Below are 20285 nucleotides of genomic sequence, written 5' to 3'. Positions count from 1 at the left end.
TACTGCTTATAATCCGGAAGGGAATGCAAAAAGCGAACGTGGTCACCCACCGATTGTGAAAGCATTGTTTAAAGCTTGTAATGGGAAAGTTAAAGATTGGCCACGGCTTTTGTCATTTGCATTATGGGCTGATGGAACAACACATAGCTCGGCGACAGGATATATGCCAGTAGAACTTATGACAGGTCAAAAACCAATTATGCCGATTAAAGAAAAGGTACTTACTTGGAGTATGCTACCATGGGAAGATGGATTGACAAGAGAAGAACTTCTGGCTATTAGGATTTGACAATTGGAGCAAAGAACGGAAGATGTCCAGATAGCATTGGAAAGGTTAAAAAGAGCAAGGTTACAAAACAAGGCGCGATTTGATAAGCAATATCGATTGAGACCAAAAGCAATCGAGGAAGGTGACTGGGTACTTGTTTATGACAATAGTCTGGATAATCAACATAGTACTTTGCGGAAATTTTCAAAACGTTGGTTTGGACCATATGTTGTAACAACTGTTCATGATAATGCGACTTACTCATTACGGGAGTTAGATGGTACAAAATTGAAAATACCAATTGGAGGGAAGCGAGTAAAAATATTTAAACGAAGACACGCAGAGATGAATATGGAAGACCTTAATGAAGGTACAGAGATTCTGTAGCAAGAAGATGAAAGTGATTTGGATAATGAAGGTGACGAAGACAAACTGGACAAAGACGTAGGGGATATATTCTGAATCAAACAGCAATTGGGTAAATTGGTGCATACCGGAGGATGCACAGGTTCAGAGGGGATGGATGTCGTGTTGTAACATGATTATACAGTGAAAATAAAAAGAAAGGGGAATTTTATTAATATTCAGTTACCTCAAATATTGGGAGCATCGACCAACTCCTATACAAATACTGAGTGGCCAGGTTCAGTCACCCCGTTACTATCAATCGGGGCATATTGAAATGCTCCGTTGTCGTATTACGTGCTTTCTTTCTCGAGTACGCGCCGGGCGTCTGGCTGTAGAAGGTAGTTTGGAGATTCGCCGATAGTCAAGCAGTCTATAAGTTTTTGACTGCTGGAATATAAACGACTGCAACAATGTACCGTAAATCTATACGGATGCTCTTCGACTGCTTGTCGAAGTCTTTTTTTTGCCCCAGCCGATAGGTCTCTAGACGTTACAGAGAACCCCGAACAACCCAAACTGTTAATCTTCAATACCCGTTTGTACTTACGATCTTGTATCCACTGACTGTCTTATTAGATTAACCCAATAAATTTCATTCATTCCGCATACTCAATCCTATAGACACCCCTTTAATCCTTCAATCACAGACGTAACTCGCTTTTTACAAAACAGTCAAGAGTATTCAAACCCACTTCATTTAAAAATCCCGATTCACCATTACAACATTGACTTCAGCAGCGATTGCCTCAGTCGTCCCAAAACTCTACGAAGAAGAAAAATCCAAATTCTATGTCTTTCCTTCCCTAACCCGAAGCATGAAGCTCCTCTCTCCAATTCCCTTGATCTCCCAAAAACCTCCAATGAAAAACCGAACTCGTAACCTTGCAAAAGCTTGAAACCTCGCACCCCCCCCGATTCCCCTGAAAAAAAACCTTCCCCCCTCAAAACTATATCCCCCTAACCTTATCCTCTGTATTTCTTCAATCTTTCGTCTTAGATCCGGAAATGGCTCCTTCCTCAAGCTTGGATCCGAAATTGGCTCTCGGCGTGAAGCTTTTTCCTCCGTTTTTACCTTTAAGAAATTCATTTACCGAAATCAACGTTCCTTGAAACGGCACAGAGAACAGGACTGCCTGAAACATAATCGAACCCCGTAATCAGGACCACATTGAGACGCCCGACCAATTCAGGTCCTATATTGTGAAAGATGCCCGTAGTAACCTGGATGTTCCCATAATTGGGTCAAATTGGTCCTCGCGTCAGATTGGCTAAGACCCGTAGTAAGACCTGGATTTCCCGTAATTAGACTGCATTGGGTTGACCGGACAACTCAGGTCTCATATTGGATAAAAGGACCCGGATTGGATTATCGAAATTGGATCTAATTGGCTCCTCGAACCCATCGTGTGAATTGGTCCTTCTCTTCCTGCTGACTCTCGTTATTGGAATCGAACGGAGCATTTCAGTATGCCCCGGCTGACTGTAACGGAGTGACTGAACCTGACCACTCAGTATTTGTACTGGAGTTGGTCGATGCTCCCAATATTCGAGGTAACTGAATATTAATAAAATTCCCCTTTCGTTTTATTTTCACTGTATACTCGTGTTACAACACGACATCCACCCCCTCTGAACCTGTGCATCCTCCAGTATGCACCAATTTATCCAATTGATGTTTGCTTCAGAATATATCCTCTACGTCTTTGTCCAGTTCGTCTTCGTCACCTTCATTATCCAAATCACTTTCATCTTCTTGCTGCGGAATCTCTATACCTTCATTAAGGTCTTCCATATTCATCTCTGCATGTCTTTGTTTAAATATTTTTACTCGCTTCCCTGCAATTGGTATTTTCAATTTTGTACCATCTAACTCCCGCAATGAGTAAGTCGCATTATCATGAACAGTTGTTACAACATATGGTCCAAACCAACGTTTTGAAAATTTCCGCAAAGTACTATGTTGATTATCCAGACTATTGTCATAAACAAGTACCCAGTCACCTTCCTCGATTGCTTTTGGTCTCAATCGATATTGCTTATCAAATCGCGCCTTGTTTTGTAACCTTGCTCTTTTTAACCTTTCCAATGCTATCTGGACATCTTCCGTTCTTTGCTCCAATTGTCAAATCCTAATAGCCAGAAGTTCTTCTCTTGTCAATCCATCTTCCCATGGTAGCATACTCCAAGTAAGTACCTTTTCTTTAATCGGCATAATTGGTTATTGACCTGTCATAAGTTCTACTGGCATATATCCTGTCGCCGAGCTATGTGTTGTTCCATCAGCCCATAATGCAAATGACAAAAGCCGTGGCCAATCTTTAACTTTCCCATTACAAGCTTTAAACAATGCTTTCACAATCGGTGGGTGACCACGTTCACTTTTTGCATTCCCTTCCGGATTATAAGCAGTAGTCAGTGATAGTTTAATCCCACATCTTTCAAAGAACTTACGAGCTTCTTGTGCATTTAATTCTCCACGATCTGCAGTGATTTTTCCTACGCACCCGTATCGGCAAATGACATCTTCAAGAAAAAACCTACAAATCCCCTCTGTAGATTTTGTCCTCAATGCTCTTCCTTCTACTTGATTTGATAAATCATCACGAGCTAAAACCAAATATCTCATCTGCCATAACCCAACCGGCATAATAATCAAATCAACAACCCATTTAAAATGAATAGCCAGAGGATATGTAGGATGAAGACCATCTCGATGTCGGATATTAGAATACGATTGACAGATTTCACATGACTCTACAAATGAGAGCACATCTTGATACATATTTTTCCACCAATATCGTTCCTTGAGTTTAGCAAAAGTAGCCCAGATTCCTCTATGCCCTGCCCATAAACTATCATGAAACTCCTTTAATAATTTTAGTTTTTCTTTCCTTTTGCCTATCACTCGTTGTGGCATCTCAATTCCTTTCTTCGGTCTCTTCCATAAGAATCCATCTCGAAGTAAAAATCCATATGCTTTTTTTCTTATTTGTTTGAATTTTTCTGTAGACCAATTCCCCTGCTTAGACAAGGTATTCAAATAATGACCAATATCCAATAATTCTCCTTCATAAGATTCTTCAAGAAATAGCTTGTCTTCTCTGTTGAGATTTGATATTGAATAGAATTTCAATCCGACATCATCAATGTCTTCAACCATTTTGTCCTCCCTCTCGTATCTTGCTCGAGATAGCATGTCTGCTACTAAATTGTCCTTTCCAGTGATATGCTTAAATTCTAGATTTAGTGACTTAATATAAGCAATCCATCTCAACATTGCAATATCTGGCGTTGAACAGTTAATAATCATTTCAAGCAATGGCAAGCAATCTGTTTCAATTACTACTACTGCCCCAATCAAATAGTCCTTTTCAGCTTTCATAGCCGAAACCACTCCCCAAAGTTCTCTTTTGACTTACGAATATGCACGCTGACGAATACTTAAAACTTTAGCCCCAAATCGAATTACAAATCTATTCCCATTTGAATCATCTTGACCCACAGCCCATCCAATGGCAATTGTACTAGGGTCTACAGTAAGAATCACTGGTCTATTGCACTTATAATCAACCTTCCTCAATATTGGAGGTGACATCAATAATTTCTTCAATCTTTGCATTGCCTGAATATGCCTTTCTTTCCATTCAAATCGGTAACCCTTGCGTAACAGTTCATATAATGGATCCGCTATGTGAGCAAAATGAGGGATCCAGATTCGACAAAATACACATGCACCCAAAAACCTGCGAACCTCTGTTAAAGAACCACAATCTTCTTTCATCCTTCCAATTGCATCAACTTTAGTCGGATCTGGTTTTCTTCCGTAAGATCCGCATAAATGTCCAACAATTACAACCACTCGCACTCCAAATACGGACTTCATACCCGATAATGTAAGATGAACTTCTCCAAGCCGAGTTAAAATCTTTTCACAATCTTGTATATGATCAACAACATATCTGCGACACCCCCTCGTATCTAAAGTTTCATCCTTGTCTCCTTCTCTGCACCCTTTTATAGGAACATCATCCAGAAAAGGCATAGTCTTTTCCGGAATAAAATCTCTCAATACCTTATTCATCCCATTCATCATATGCGCAACTGAGTTGGTCGCGCCTTGAGGAAGAGTGCACATTCTAACCAATCCAAGCGGTGTTCTCATCGTTGTCATATATCTACTTCCTTCGGCAAGTTGAAATTGATCATAACCTGAATACAAATCACCCATTGAATAGATCGCCCTTCCAGCAAACGCCTCAGCAAATTCATCCACAATAGGTCCAATTCCTGCAATACTGACAGTTACAGCATTCACCGGCTGCATATCTTGAATAAACCATAGTGACCCATTCTTCTTAGGTACCGTAAACCATCGACTAGAATACGGCACAAATAAAGGTTCTAATATTTTCATCTTTATCTTTTCTTTCAATAGTTCCACCAATTTAGGTAAATGTGCCCTCCGTACTCGAATCGGTCTTAGATTCCAAGGTACATGCGATACAGTGAAGATATCCATAGGTGTTATAATATTTGGATCCAAACACCCAATTTCTTGAGATTTGAAGGCAAACGATCTACCTGTCAGGGACAAGAACTCGATGAAAGCTAAAGAGTAAGTGAGACTTTTCTCAAAAAGAAATAGGACAAAATAGAAATATGTATATTAAGAAAGAAACTGGAATGGCTATTGCCAAAATACAAGAAAACTAGAGACCCTTGAAACTAGACTAGAAGCAAGAAAGGAGTTGACAAGAGTGAAGAGGGCTTCACTCTTGCCTCTATATATACTATCTAACTAGAAGCCACGTGGCGATGTTCTATATGACCTCCAATATATGTTGACTTTCTAGGCCACATGCCTTTGCTTGCAAGGCAAGTTTTCTATGGATAGACCACGTAGTTAGCTTGTTCTTTAAGCTTCCAACATGCGTGGCACATGGCTAACTTGTTGACCAAGTTTCTAACCTAAAATTCAACTATAGACTCCTATAAAGTCAAAGCAGCGTCTATGAAGCTTCTAAGAAGCTTCTCTAGAAGATATTACACAATTAACCTACTTTTACATACTTTTATGTATTCATATAGGTAATTATATGTATGTTCGTGACATTACCCCCCCTTCTAGGGACGAGTTCCACGAGGAGCGGTGATTATATATTGAGAAAATCTAATATGCGGCGAATTGTATTTGCTACATACTCTGATCTTTTTTCTCTTCGAAGATAGTTGATGGGTCCTCTTAGCCATCGATAGTGTCCCATTCCAGGGCGAGAAGACCACCCTGTTATTTGATCACTTTGAGGCCTTCATAACTTCCTTCAAATAATACATTTGAAACACCATCAGGAGTCGTTCCTATCTCCAATAATATCACCAAACATCGAGAATCTCTTCCAAGGTCGTGATACCAAACGCGTTGTATCTCACCATCTATTCGAGGAAGAACATGTCGTTCTTGAGGGTCTTCATTTCGGTTGCGTCGTCTTGAAGGTTGTGACAATCGCAATGTCTCATCCGGTAAGTCAGCAAACGAAGGTTCTTGAGTTGAATCCGCTGGTTGTTGGCTCTCCATCTAATTAGCGTCACAAAATGCAAAGAAGTTGCAAACAAGGATAGGAAATTGAATGTTATCTTGCCTCAATCTTGTCTCTTTTATAAGAGAGGTTTTCATCTTGGTTTTGATGGATGTCGTTGATGAAAAACTTTGACTTTAGCTGATGCATTTGCTAGATTCCTGGATGGCTCCCATGTGCGCTCACTAATATCATATCCGCACCAATGAACAAGATATTCCAGCTTATTTCGGCGCCGCCTTGAGTCTAATATCTCTTCCACCTCAAATTCTTCATTATTATCTACTTCTATAGGAGGCGGTGGCATTTGTCTTCTTCCTTGTATATCCACTGTCTTATATGGTTCAAGAAGAGACACGTGGAATACAGGATGGATCTTCATTGACTCCGGTAGATGTAACCGATATGCAACTGGGTTGATCTGTTCAGAAACAGAAAAGGGGCCAAGCCTACGATAGTCCAATTTGTCACAAGGTCGAGTGGTCTTGATATTGCGACGAAGTAGCCATACCTTATCACCCACGTTGAGTTGTGGTTGCTCTTTATGATATACATCTGTATTTATCTTTTGTCGTTCTTGAGCTTTCTTCAACTGTGCCTTCATTATTGCATGTAACTCTGACAACCGATTTGCCATATCTTCTGCTGCAGGATTATCAACTTTTGAAAAATCAAAAGTATCAAGTCGTGGATGATAGCCATAATTGGCAAAGAAAGGTGTTTGTTGTGTGGAGGAATGTACCGTATTATTATAAGCAAACTCTGCCAATGGCAGAAGGTTTGTCCAATCATCTTGTTGGTAGTTGATGGTACACCTTAAATACTGTTCCAAGACTTGATTTACGCGCTCTGTTTGTCCTTCAGTTTGAGGATGGAAAGTTGAAGATAGCTTTATGTCCACTTTTAAAATCTTGAAAAGAGTCCTCCAGAATCTCGACACAAATTGAGTTCCCCTATCTGATATGATATCTTTAGGTAATCCATGATAGCGATAGATATTATCAATGAAAAGTTTAGCTGTTTCTTCACCTGTGATAGATTTTGTACATGGCATAAAATGTGCCATCTTGGTGAAACGATCTACTATCACAAATATAGAATCATAAGATCTTGAGTTTGGAAGATCTGTGATGAAATCCATAGAAACAGAAGACCATGGTTGTTCTGGTATAGGTAATGGCTGAAGAAGTCCGTAAGGTCGATGTCGAGGAATTTTTGATCTTGAACAAATATCACATGATTGTACAAAGTCTTTGACTGACTTCCACATTTGTGGCCACCAAAAATCTCTTGATATGAGTTCCAGAGTCTTATTATATCCAAAGTGCCCTGCTGCTGGAAAGTCATGACGTGCTTGAAGAACACGCAAACGTGCTTTTCCTTCTGGAACATATAGGCGTCCTTCAAAATATAATAGATTATTCTTGAACTCGAACTTAGAAGAATCATGAGACTTGGAAGAATTATTCTCGATATCATGAACAAGAGGGTCTGAGGACATACTGGACTGGATTTGCTTGAGAAAAGTTGAATCAACAGTCAATGTTGATTTCACTGCTCGGAGATGAAATTGCTCCGGTTTCAAGAGGACCGTTCTTTGTTGCTCAAAAGCTGCATCTCCTTCTTTTGGTGCAAAATAAGAACGTCTAGACAGGGCATCGGACAAACCTTGTTGTTTTCCTGGCCGATAAGTGATAATGAAGTCGAATCTTGACAAAGACATACTCCAACGAGCTTGACGACGATTCAACACGCGTGCTGACATGAAATACTCAAGGTTCTTGTGATCTGTATACACAGTGACTGGACTAGAAGCACCTTCTAGATAATGACGCCATTCTTGAAAGGAATCCACGATTGCAAGAAGTTCTTTATCGTGGATCTCATAATTGATCTCGGCTGCTGAGAATTTTCTTGAATGAAAAGCTATCGGATGAAGTTTGTCATCTGTTCCCATTTGTGATAAAACTGCATCCAAGGCAAAATCCGATGCGTCTGTTTCCATAAAAAATGCCTTGGAAAAGTCAACACGATATAAGACTGGTGTAGAGACAAACGATGTCTTCAAGGCTTCAAATGCTACTTCCGCTTCTTGATTCCATTGGAATTTATCTTTACTAGTCAAGCGTGTAAGTGGAGCTGCAACTCGTGAGAAGTCTTTGATGAAGATCTGATAGTAATTGGCAAATCCCAAGAAACATTGGACATCTCTCACAGTCTTTGGAATCTTCCAATCCATGATTGTTTGGACTTTCTTAGAATCCATCATAAGACCATCATTTGAAATGATGTATCCTAAAAAGTCAACTTGAGTAGTGTGAAATACACACTTTTCCATCTTGGCGTACAATCCTGCATCTTTGAGTTTTTGTAATACTTGACGAACATGTATTTCATGTTCTTCAACATTCTTAGAATAAATCAGGATATCGTCTAGGTAGCAGACGACAAAATTGTCTAAGAATTCACGAAATACATCATTCATGAGATGTTGAAAAGCAGCTGGTGCATTTGTGAGTCCAAAAGGCATGACATTATATTCAAAATGCCCGTACCTGGTTCGAAACGCAGTTTTCCATTCATCTCCTTCTTTGATCCGTACTAGATTATATGCTCCTCTTAGATCTATTTTTGTATAGATCTTAGCTTGATTTAACTGGTCAAGGAGTCCTGATATCAAAGGTAATGGATACCTGTTCTTGATTGTGATCTTGTTGAGTCCTCGATAGTCAACACACATTCGTAAAGATCCATCCTTTTTCTTTACGAATAAAATTGGAGCTCCTGCTGGAGATTTTGAATGGCGTATGAAATTCTTCGCTAAATTCTCGTCAATATATGTCTTGAGTTCAGCCAACTCATCTTGCGATAAACTGTAAATTGGTCCAAATGGTGGCTGAGTTCCTTCCTTGAGATCGATTGAACAATCGTATGGGCGATGCTCAGGAAGAATATCTGCATTCTTTTTCTCAAAAACGTCTTGATAATCCTGATATTGACTTGGAATGCCACTTGAAGTCTTTACGCTTTCAGAAATAGGTGCAGCATAAATAGCAAAAGTTGATCCTTCTTTTGCTGCGTGTATAAATGCTTTTGCACCTATAGGTGTGAGTTTTACTATACTAGACTCATGGTTTTTTACTTGGTTAATAGAACTGTTACTAATGCTCTGAGGAAAATCAAATTTACGAGAAATCCAATCTATTCGAGGATTATACTTTTCTAACCATGATAAGCCTAAAATTACTGGATTAGAGGGAGATCTAATTATATTAAAAATTACGCAACTACTATGACCATTTATTACTACATCTACAGGAAGTGTTTCGTGAGTTACATCTCCAGAAGACAACGGACGACCATCTATGACTTCTACGTGTACAGGTTTAGTTTTTTGTATTAATGATATTCTATGACATCTAGCAAATTCTTCATCTAAAAAACAAGATGAGGCTCCTGAATCTACCAAGGCAGAGGCTTTGTAATTATTAGGTCCTAAACGCACATCTATTATAAAACAAGGAGATGGTTTTGAGGAGAGGATAGGACCTTTATTAGAAGTTGTACAAGATTCCAGCCGCACGGTCCCTATTGTAGCTGGACGTACTCATTTTCCGACATACTGTCTTCTTTGACAGCCATACTCCTCATTTTGTAGTTACGTCGCTTCTTTGGACAATGTTGAGCAGTGTGCTTAGGTTCTCCACAATATAAGCACAATCCTTCTTGTCGATGACGAGACTTTTCTTGCTCAGTAAGAGGTTTGAAACGTACCGCATCAATTTGCATATCCTCTACTTCCGAAGGTATGTGTTGAGGAGACGTCGGTGTTGCCATTGAATTGTAGTAACGTTGAGGCCCACTTGTGCGACTCTCGGATCGAAATTCAAAAAGTCGATTGTCGCACTTCACAGCAAAGTCAATTGCTTGACTCAATGTTTGAGGATCAGGTAAATTAAGCATCAATTTCTTTACCTCATATTGTAATCCGTAGAGAAATTGACTCACAAGTGCGGCATCATCCCACTTGATATCAGTTGCAAGTTGTCGAAATTGCGAAGCATATAATGTTACTGATCGATTGCCTTGTCGCAAAATACGGATCTTGTTGGTTGCAACACGAATTGCATCATGTTCTCCAAACATGGATCAAAACTCCGCCAAAAAAGCCTCCAGATTATCCAATATTGGATCTCGTCGTTCAAGAAAAGATGAAAACCATGACAATGCTAAACCTGAAAGAAGTGTACCAATGAATCTTACTTGTGACCCTGGAGTTGGATAGCTCTGGGGTTGAAGTTCAATCACTAGTTGGACCTGATTGATGAATCCTCGAAACTTGGATCTGGTACCATCAAACTTCTCGGGCAAGGCAACTCTCGGTTCTCTAACACTCGAAGAGTGTTCCATTCTGGGAGAAGGGACATGGTTTGGTGCAGATGTTGAAGCAGCCCCAATCATCTCTATATCTTCACTTCCTACCATTCTTGTTGCTCCTTGTGGTGGTAAATTGAGTTGATGCATCGCAAGCATTAACTCCTTCAATTGTTCTTGCATCTGTGCCATTGCACTCTTCATTTCAACAAGCTCTGCCATAGTAGCACTTAGAAAAGAGAAGATGTCTAACAACGCTCAAAACAAATAGAAGAGAGGAATTGATAACAAAGAAAATACTAAGAACAATATCAGTTTAAAAGAGGGTAATCCGCAACTTCTAATGCGCTTATGTCTTATCAAGAAAAAGCGGTAATCCACTCTTAATCAAGAAAAGACAAAGCTCTGATATTGTAAGTGTACTCTTGTCAATCTGTCAGGGACAAGAACTCGATGAAAGCTAAAGAGTAAGTGAGACTTTTCTCAAAAAGAAATAGGACAAAATAGAAATATGTATATTAAGAAAGAAACTGGAATGGCTATTGCCAAAATACAAGAAAACTAGAGACCCTTGAAACTAGACTAGAAGCAAGAAAGGAGTTGACAAGAGTGAAGAGGGCTTCACTCTTGCCTCTATATATACTATCTAACTAGAAGCCACGTGGCGATGTTCTATAAGACCTCCAATATATGTTGACTTTCTAGGCCACATGCCTTTGCTTGCAAGGCAAGTTTTCTATGGATAGACCACGTAGTTAGCTTGTTCTTTAAGCTTCCAACATGCGTGGCACATGGCTAACTTGTTGACCAAGTTTCTAACCTAAAAGTCAACTATAGACTCTTATAAAGTCAAAGCAGCGTCTATGAAGCTTCTAAGAAGCTTCTCTAGAAGATATTACACAATTAACCTACTTTTACATACTTTTATGTATTCATATAGGTAATTATATGTATGTGCGTGACACTACCTTGTTTAGCCAACATCTTTTTGAAGCAAGTAATTTCCTCCGGCAATAAAGAACCATCAGAACCAATCTTCAATTCTTCAAAAGTCTCTTCAGTAAACTGATGTCCAATACTCATTGGATCTCTTAAACTTGCTTCTTTTGATGCTTCTCCCATTTGTTCTTTAGAATCCTTTGGTAATGGTCCGGCAACAGGCTTTACCTTCTTATCTGCCGTTTTATATCTCGTCTCTACTGTGACTTCTGGTGCTTGAAAAGATTCAAGCATGGTATAAACCTCTCTCGAATGAATCTCAACAATCTTATCATTATCCCCTAATCCAATAGATGTAATCAATTCCAATGAATCTTCCATTCCATTTTCTTCATAAACACCCATAATCCTCTCATCATCTTGCAATGTACCTATCTTGCGTAATTGTCCTTCAATATCATATAATCTTTTTTTTTCTTTTCTTTAAAAATAATCAACTTTCTTATACATAATATTTCCATTCTCCAATATATCAATAAAAATTGCATCAAAGACACCTTCATCTCGCGAGAGTACCTCCTCTTTTGTACCTCCATAATCTCGCTTTACAGTGGTACCTCCCCAAAATCCTAAAATCCTTCAACAATCTTTGGCAATGGTTTCTCCCTCAACCTATCTCAATTCCGTTCATGGTTAGGAGGTACTGTTAGAAATTGTATAGCTTTCCTCCCATCTTCGCTCCGTACCTTTGCATAAGCAGAACCATCGTCAAGTACCTTTGTTTCCATCCGTGTTGCCGTGATATAAGGTTGTCTTAAAATCAACGGATAAGGCGTTGTATCTTGAACGAAGAAATGTTGCTCCGTTGCAACATCCCCAATCCGAATTTTGACATCTGGACAAGCTCCATATAATTTGCCTCGTATGTTATTAGCTGCTCGTATTGCCCATCCATGTTCCATATCAATTGGCCATTTTTGCTTCTTATAAAGATCTTTAGACATGAGATTTATTTCAGAACCATGGTCCACCAAGGCAACTATTGGTTCTTCTATATCTCCTACCTTCACTAATACCTCAGTAGTTGCCCTTGCCCAATGGTTTCGAGTATAATGGCTCAAAATTTCCATTTCCTTGTCACTAGAATCTTCGAAATGTACTCGCTGATTATACCCATTCTTTTCATTTGTTGGTTGCTTGTAACCAATATCAACCTCTTCTTCATCTCTACATATTTTTGCATCAATAGCATGACTCATTCTAGTTTCGCTCATTAATTGCCTCTTTCGCTTAATGCTGTCAATGATAACATCATGAAATTCCTTCTTTACAATTCCCAAGACTTCTTTCAATGTGAATTCCACCTTAGCGTTTAATATACGTTCTTCCAACACCCCTTTCAAATTTGTTGCCGCTTCAATGTCAGAAAGTAGCTTATAAGCAATTGATTTGCCCTTATCTTTTGTCTCCGTTGTTTTTTTTCCCAATGATGCTGAGGTATCCTTTACAGGCAATTCTTGTGAAGCTGCCTCCTGACCCTTGTCTCCTCGAGTTTACCTCTTAAAAGAATTTCCTTCTCTCGTTTCATCAAAATTTCCTCGTCTTTTTTCTTCCATCAAAGCTTCATGTTGGCTCTTAGCAATATATGCATGAACTGAAAGAGACTCAACAGGATCCTCCCAACCTGTTCTTCCTCGTATTGTAGCTGCAGTTCTCAATAACGCTTCTCGAGGTAATTTCCCTTCTTGCATTGTAGAAACGGCAGAAGCCCAAAACTCACTAGTTTCCGTACTTCCACCAATTTCATCATCTACTCTAACACCATAACTTGCACTTTCTCGTACTACTGTTTCATGCTCTTTTAAGTAATCTTGAACCAATACTCTCATTCCTCCCTTGCCAATTTGATTTGAAGATCTCGCATTCTTCGTATAATTTCTTCCATACCCATATCTGCTTTCTTTGACAAAGATGTCGACGGTTGAACTGTAGGCATTGTCGGTGGTGTTGTACGTACTGGAGCTTTGGGTGCTTGTACTGTTTTCGGAATATTGCTCCTATCCTTCCTCCTTTCTTTTTTTGTAAGCAAACCCACCGCATCTTCAACGTTCTTCCACTTCGTTGTCAATCCTTCATCTTCTTCTTTGTCTTCAAGAAGGGGTTCTAATTTCTCTTGCAATTCTCCATCAGCAGCTTGAAGAAATAGATGAACTTTGTTCGGCTCCAATGTCAATTTTTCTACCTTCGATAATTGAGAGTACTGCCTCTCAAATTCCCTTAGTAGCTCTGTTGCTTGTAAATTCTTATTGGGCCGTTCAATCCATCCCAAAAACAGCTTCTTAGTAACGCGATCAGCATCTTTCAAGAAATATTCGTCTTTCAATGCATGTGAAAAATCCTCCCATGAATTCCCACAACGATCTGCAATCGATGTAATGTGGTCCCTTATCTCCGGTATCGTGGCAAGTCCAAATAGTGCAACCATTTTCTTCTCAGAAACCCGATTTAATTCCATTTCACGAACATAACATCTTAAATACCTTGAAATATTCCTCCCATCAAATTGATCAATTTTATTGACCACTGCTTGCAATGCTTTGGTTGCCAAAGCTTCCTTTCGATCATTACTTTGCTGTTGCTGCATTGACAATGAGAAGGCTTGAAACAAACTAGCGATAGACGGATCCATGTGCATATCTTGTCCTTTAGAAGACTCCCCACCAGAAACTTCTCCCAAAAATCCTTCAAAATTTTTATTTTCGTTTTCCATAAAAATAAAGATAAAATCAACCGAAATCCAATACCTTCCACCTCAAGCTTTCACGTCGGGTTCACCACTTTTTGTCGTATTACGTGCTTTCCTGCTCAAGAACGCGTCGGGCGTCTGGCTGTAGAAGGTAGTATGGAGATTCACCGATAGTCAAGCAGTCTATCAGTTTTGACTGCTGGAATATAAACGACTGCAACAATGTACCGTAAATCTATCTAGATGCCCTTTGACTGCTTATCGAAGTCCTTTTTGTCCCTGCCGATAGGTCTCTAGACGTTACAGAGAACCCTGAACAACCCAAACTGTTAATCTTCAATACCTCTTTGTACTTACGATCTTATATCCACTGACTGTCTTGTTAGATTAACCCAATGAATTTCATTCACTCCGCATACTCAATCCTATAGATACCCTTTTAATCCTTCAATCACAGACGTAACTCGATTTTACAAAACAGTCAAGAGTATTCAAACCCACTTCATTTAAAAATCCCGATTCACCATTACAACACTGACTTCAGCAGCGATTGCCTCAGTCTTTCCTAAACTCTATGAAGAAGAAAAATCCAAATTCTATGTCTTTCCTTCCCCGACCTGAAGCATGAAGCTCCTTTCTCTAATTCCCTTGATCTTCCAAAAAAAAACTTTTCATGAAAACCGAACTGGTAACCTTGTAAAAGCTTGAAAACTCTCCTTCCCCCCCCGATTCCCCCCTAACCTTATCCTCTGAATTTCTTCAATCTTCCATCTTAGATCCGGAATTGGCTCCCACCTCAAGCTTGGAACTGAAATTGGCTCTCGCCGTCAAGCTTTCTCCTCCATTTTTACCTTTAAGAAATCCATTTACCGAAAACAACGTTCCCTGAAACGGCACAGAGAACAGGACAGCCTGAAACAGAATCGAACCCCGTAATCGGGACCACATTGAGTCGCCCGACCAATTCAGGTCCTATATTGGGAAAGATGCCCGTAGTAACCTGGATGTTCCCATAATTGGGTCAAATTGGTCCTCACGTCAGATTGGCTAAGACCCGTAGTAAGACCTGGATTTCCCGTAATTAGACTGCATTGGGTTGACCGGCCAATTCAGGTCTCATATTGGATAAGAGGACCCAGATTGGATTATCGAAATTGGATCCAATTGGCTCCTCGAACCCGTCGTGTGAATTGGTCCTTCTCTTCCTGCTGACTCTTGTTATTGGAATCGAACGGAGCATTTTAGTATGCTCCGGCTGACTGTAACGGAGTGACTGAACCTGACCACTCAGTATTTGTACTGGAGTTGGTCGATGCTCCCAATATTCGAGGTAACTGAATATTAATAAAATTCCCCTTTCTTTTTATTTTCACTGTATAATCGTATTACAACATGACACCGTTTTATATCTCGTCTCTATTATGACTTCTGGTGCTTGAAAAGATTCAAGCATGGCATAAACCTCTCTCGAATGAATCTCAACAATCTTATCATTATCCCCTAACCCAATAGATGTAATCAATTCCAATGAATCTTCCAGTCCATTTTCTTCATAAACATCCAAAATCCTGTCATTATCTTGCAATGTACCTATCTTGCGTAATTGTCCTTCAATATTATATAATCTTTTTCTTTCTTTTCTTTTAAAATCTTCAACTTTCTTATACATAATATTTCCATTCTCCAATATATCAATAAAACTCGCATCAAAGGCACCTTGATCTCGTGAGAGTACCTCCTCTTTTGTACCTCCATAATCTCGTTTTTACAGTGGTACCTCCCCAAAATCCTTAAATCCTTCAACAATCTTTGGCAATGGTTTCTCCCTCAACCTATCTCGATTCCGTTCATGGTTAGGAGGTACTGTTAAAAATTGTACAGCTTTCCTCTCATCTTCGCTCCGTATCCTTGCATAAGCAGAACCATCATCAAGTACTTTTGTTTCCATCCGTGTTGCCATGCTATAAGGTTGTCTGAAAATCAACGGATAAGACGTTGTATCTTGAACGAAGAAATGTTGCTACGTCGCAACATCTCCAATCCGAATTTTGACATCTGGACAAGCTCCATATAATTCGCCCTGTGTATTATTAGCTGCTCGTATTGCCCATCCATGTTCCATATCAATTGACCATTTTTGCTTCTTATAAAGATCTTTAGACATGAGATTTATTTCAGAACCATGGTCAACCAAAGCAACTATTGGTTCTTCTATATCTCCTACCTTCACCAATACCTCAATAGTTGCCTTGCCCAATGGTTTCGAATATAATGGCTCAAAGTTTCCATTTCCTTGTCACTAGAATCTTCGAAACGTACTCGCTGATTATACCCATTCTTTTCATTTGTTAGTTGCTTGTAACCAATATCAACCTTTTCTTCATCTCTACATATTCTTGTATTAATAGCATGACTCATTCCAGTTTCGCCCATTAATTACCTCTTTCGCTTAATGCTGTCAATGATAACATCATGAAACTCCTTCTTTGCAATTCCCAAGACTTCTTTCAATGTGAATTCCACCTTAGTGTTTAATATACGTTCTTCCAACACCCCTTTCAAATTTGTTGCCGCTTCAATGTCAGAAAGTAGCTTATAAGCAATTGATTTGCCCTTATCTTTTGTCTCCGTTGTTTTTTTTCCCAATGATACTGAGGTATCCTTTACAGGCAATTCTTGTGAAGCTGCCTCCCGAGCCTTGTCTCCTCGAGTTTGCCTCTTAAAAGAATTTCCTTCTCTTGTATCATCAAAATTTCTTCGTCTTTTTTCTTCCATAAAAGCTTCTTGTTGGCTCTTAGCAATATATGCATGAACTGAAAGAGACTCAACAGGATCCTCCCAACCTGTTCTACCTCGTATTGTAGCTGCAGGCCTCAATAATGCTTCTCAAGGTAATTTCCCTTCTTGCATTGTAGAAACGGCAGAAGCCCAAAACTCACTAGTTTCCGTACTTCCACCAATTTCATCATCTACTCTAGCACCATAACTTGCACTTTCTCGTGCTACTGTTTTATGCTCTTTTAAGTAATCTTGAACCAATGCTCTCATTCCTCCCTTGCCAAAATTGGTTTGAAGAAGATCCTCCCTATCTTTCAATGCTATCTTCTCATCTTTCCAGCAAATAATTCCCTGCCGTATCATATTATTAAATTCATTGCAATCTTTTCTAGTGTGTGAAGCATCATCACACCAAATGCATCTTTGTACATATCCTTCTTTTGAAACATTCTTCGAATTATTTATAGAAGTAATCTCTTCAAGTCTTGCCAATTTGATTTGAAGATCTCGTATTCCTCGTATAATTTCTTCTATACCCATATCTGCTTTCTTTGACAAAGATGTCGACGATTGAACTGTAGGCATTGTCGGTGGTGTTGTACGTACTGGAGCTTTGGGTGCTTGTACTGTTTTCAGAATATTGCTCCTATCCTTCCTCCTTTCTTTTTTTGTAAGCAATCCCACCGCATCTTCAACGTTCTTCCACTTCGTTATCAATCCTTCATCTTCTTCTTTGTCTTCAAGAAGGGGTTCTAATTTCTCTTGCAATTCTCCATCAGCAGCTTGAAGAAATAGATGAACTTTGTTCGGCTCCAATGTCAATTTTTCTACCTTCGATAATTGAGAGTACTGCCTCTCAAATTCCCTTAGTAGCTCTGTTGCTTGTAAATTCTTATTGGGCCGTTCAATCCATCCCAAAAACAGCTTCTTAGTAACGCGATCAGCATCTTTCAAGAAATATTCGTCTTTCAATGCATGTGAAAAATCCTCCCATGAATTCCCACAACGATCTGCAATCGATGTAATGTGGTCCCTTATCTCCGGTATCGTGGCAAGTCCAAATAGTGCAACCATTTTCTTCTCAGAAACCCGATTTAATTCCATTTCACGAACATAACATCTTAAATACCTTGAAATATTCCTCCCATCAAATTGATCAATTTTATTGACCACTGCTTGCAATGCTTTGGTTGCCAAAGCTTCCTTTCGATCATTGCTTTACTGTTGCTGCATTGACAATGAGAAGGCTTGAGACAAACTAGCGATAGACGGATCCATGTGCATATCTTGTCCTTTAGAAGACTCCCCACCAGAAACTTCTCCCAAAAATCCTTCAAAATTTTTATTTTCGTTTTTCATAAAAATAAAGATAAAATCAACCGAAATCCAATACCTTCCACCTCAAGCTTTCACGTCGGGTTCACCACTTTTTGTCGTATTACGTGCTTTCCTGCTCAAGAACGCGCCGGGCGTTTGGCTGTAGAAGGTAGTATGGAGATTCGCCGATAGTCAAGCAGTCTATCAGTTTTGACTGCTGGAATATAAACGACTGCAACAATGTACCGTAAATCTATACGGATGTCCTTTGACTGCTTATCGAAGTCCTTTTTGTCCCTGCCGGTAGGTCTCTAGACGTTATAGAGAACCCTGAACAACCCAAACTGTTAATCTTCAATACCGCTTTGTACTTACGATCTTGTATCCACTGACTGTCTTGTTAGATTAACCCAATGAATTTCATTCACTCCGCATACTCAATCCTATAGATACCCTTTTAATCCTTCAATCACAGACGTAACTCGATTTCACAAAACAGTCAAGAGTATTCAAACCCACTTCATTTAAAAATCCCGATTCATCATTACAATACTGACTTTAGCAGCGATTGCCTCAGTCTTTCCTAAACTCTACGAAGAAGTAAAATCCAAATTCTATGTCTTTCCTTCCCCGACCCGAAGCATGAAGCTCCTCTTCTCTAATCCTCCCTGATCTTCAAAAACCTCCAATGAAACCGAACTAGTAACCTTGCAAAAACTTGAAAACCCCCCTGATCTTCAAAAACCTCCAATGAAACCGAACTAGTAACCTTGCAAAAACTTGAAAATCCCCCTGATCTTCAAAAACCTCCAATGAAACCGAACTAGTAACCTTGCAAAAACTTTAAAACCTCCCTTTCCCCCGATTCCCCTTCAAACTTATTCTTCCTCTAACCTTATTCTCTTGAATTCCTTCAATCTTCCGTCTTGGATCTGAAATTGGCTCCCACCGTCAGAGGTTAGATCCGAAATTGGCTTACGTCATCAAGGCCTTCTCCTTCGTTTTTACCTTTAAGAGATCCATTTGCCGCAAACAACGTTCCCTGGATGTTCCCGTAATTGAGTCTGCATTGGGTTGCCGGGCCAATTCAGGTCTCATATTGGATAAGAGGACCCGGATTGGATTCTTGAAATTGGATCCAATTGGCTCTTCGAACCCGTCGTGTGAATTAGTCCTTCTCTTCCTGCTGACTCCTGTTATTGGAATTGAATGGAGCATTTCAATATGCCCCGGCTGACTGTAACGGGGTGACTGAACCTGGCCACTCAGTATTTGTACAGGAGTTGGTCGTTGCTCCCAATATTCGAGGTAACTGAATATTAATAAAATTCCCCTTTCTTTTTATTTTCACTGTATACTCGTGTTACAACACGACAACGTTTGACTTGTAAATACAAACTCCAATGGAATCAAGAAGCGGAAGTTACTTTTGAATCTTTGAAGACAGCGTTTGTTTCTGCACCAATCTTGTATCATGTTGATTTTTCCAAAGTATTCTTTATAGAAAGAGATCCATCAAACTTTGCTCTGGATGTGGTTTTATCACAAATGGGAATACATGACAAACTTCATCCAGTAGCCTTTCATTCAAGAAAATTCTCAGCAGCAGAAATCAATTATGAGATCTACAACAAAGAACTTCTTACAATTGTGGATTCTTTTCAAGAATGGCATCTTTATCTAGAAGGTGCTTTCAGTCCAATTGTCATGTATATGGATCACGAGAACTTCAAGTATTTTATGTCAGCACATGTATTAAATCGTCATGAAGCTCGTTGGAACATGTCTTTATTAAGATTCGAGTTCATCATGACTTATCGACCATGAAAACAACAAGGTTTGTCTGATGCCTTGTCTAGATGTTCTTATCTTGTACCAA

This window comes from Physcomitrium patens, chromosome 9 (genome assembly GCF_059467195.1).
Source record: "Physcomitrium patens ecotype Gransden chromosome 9, ASM5946719v1, whole genome shotgun sequence".
Lineage (NCBI taxonomy): Eukaryota > Viridiplantae > Streptophyta > Bryopsida > Funariales > Funariaceae > Physcomitrium > Physcomitrium patens.
This window is presented reverse-complemented; position numbering follows the sequence as displayed.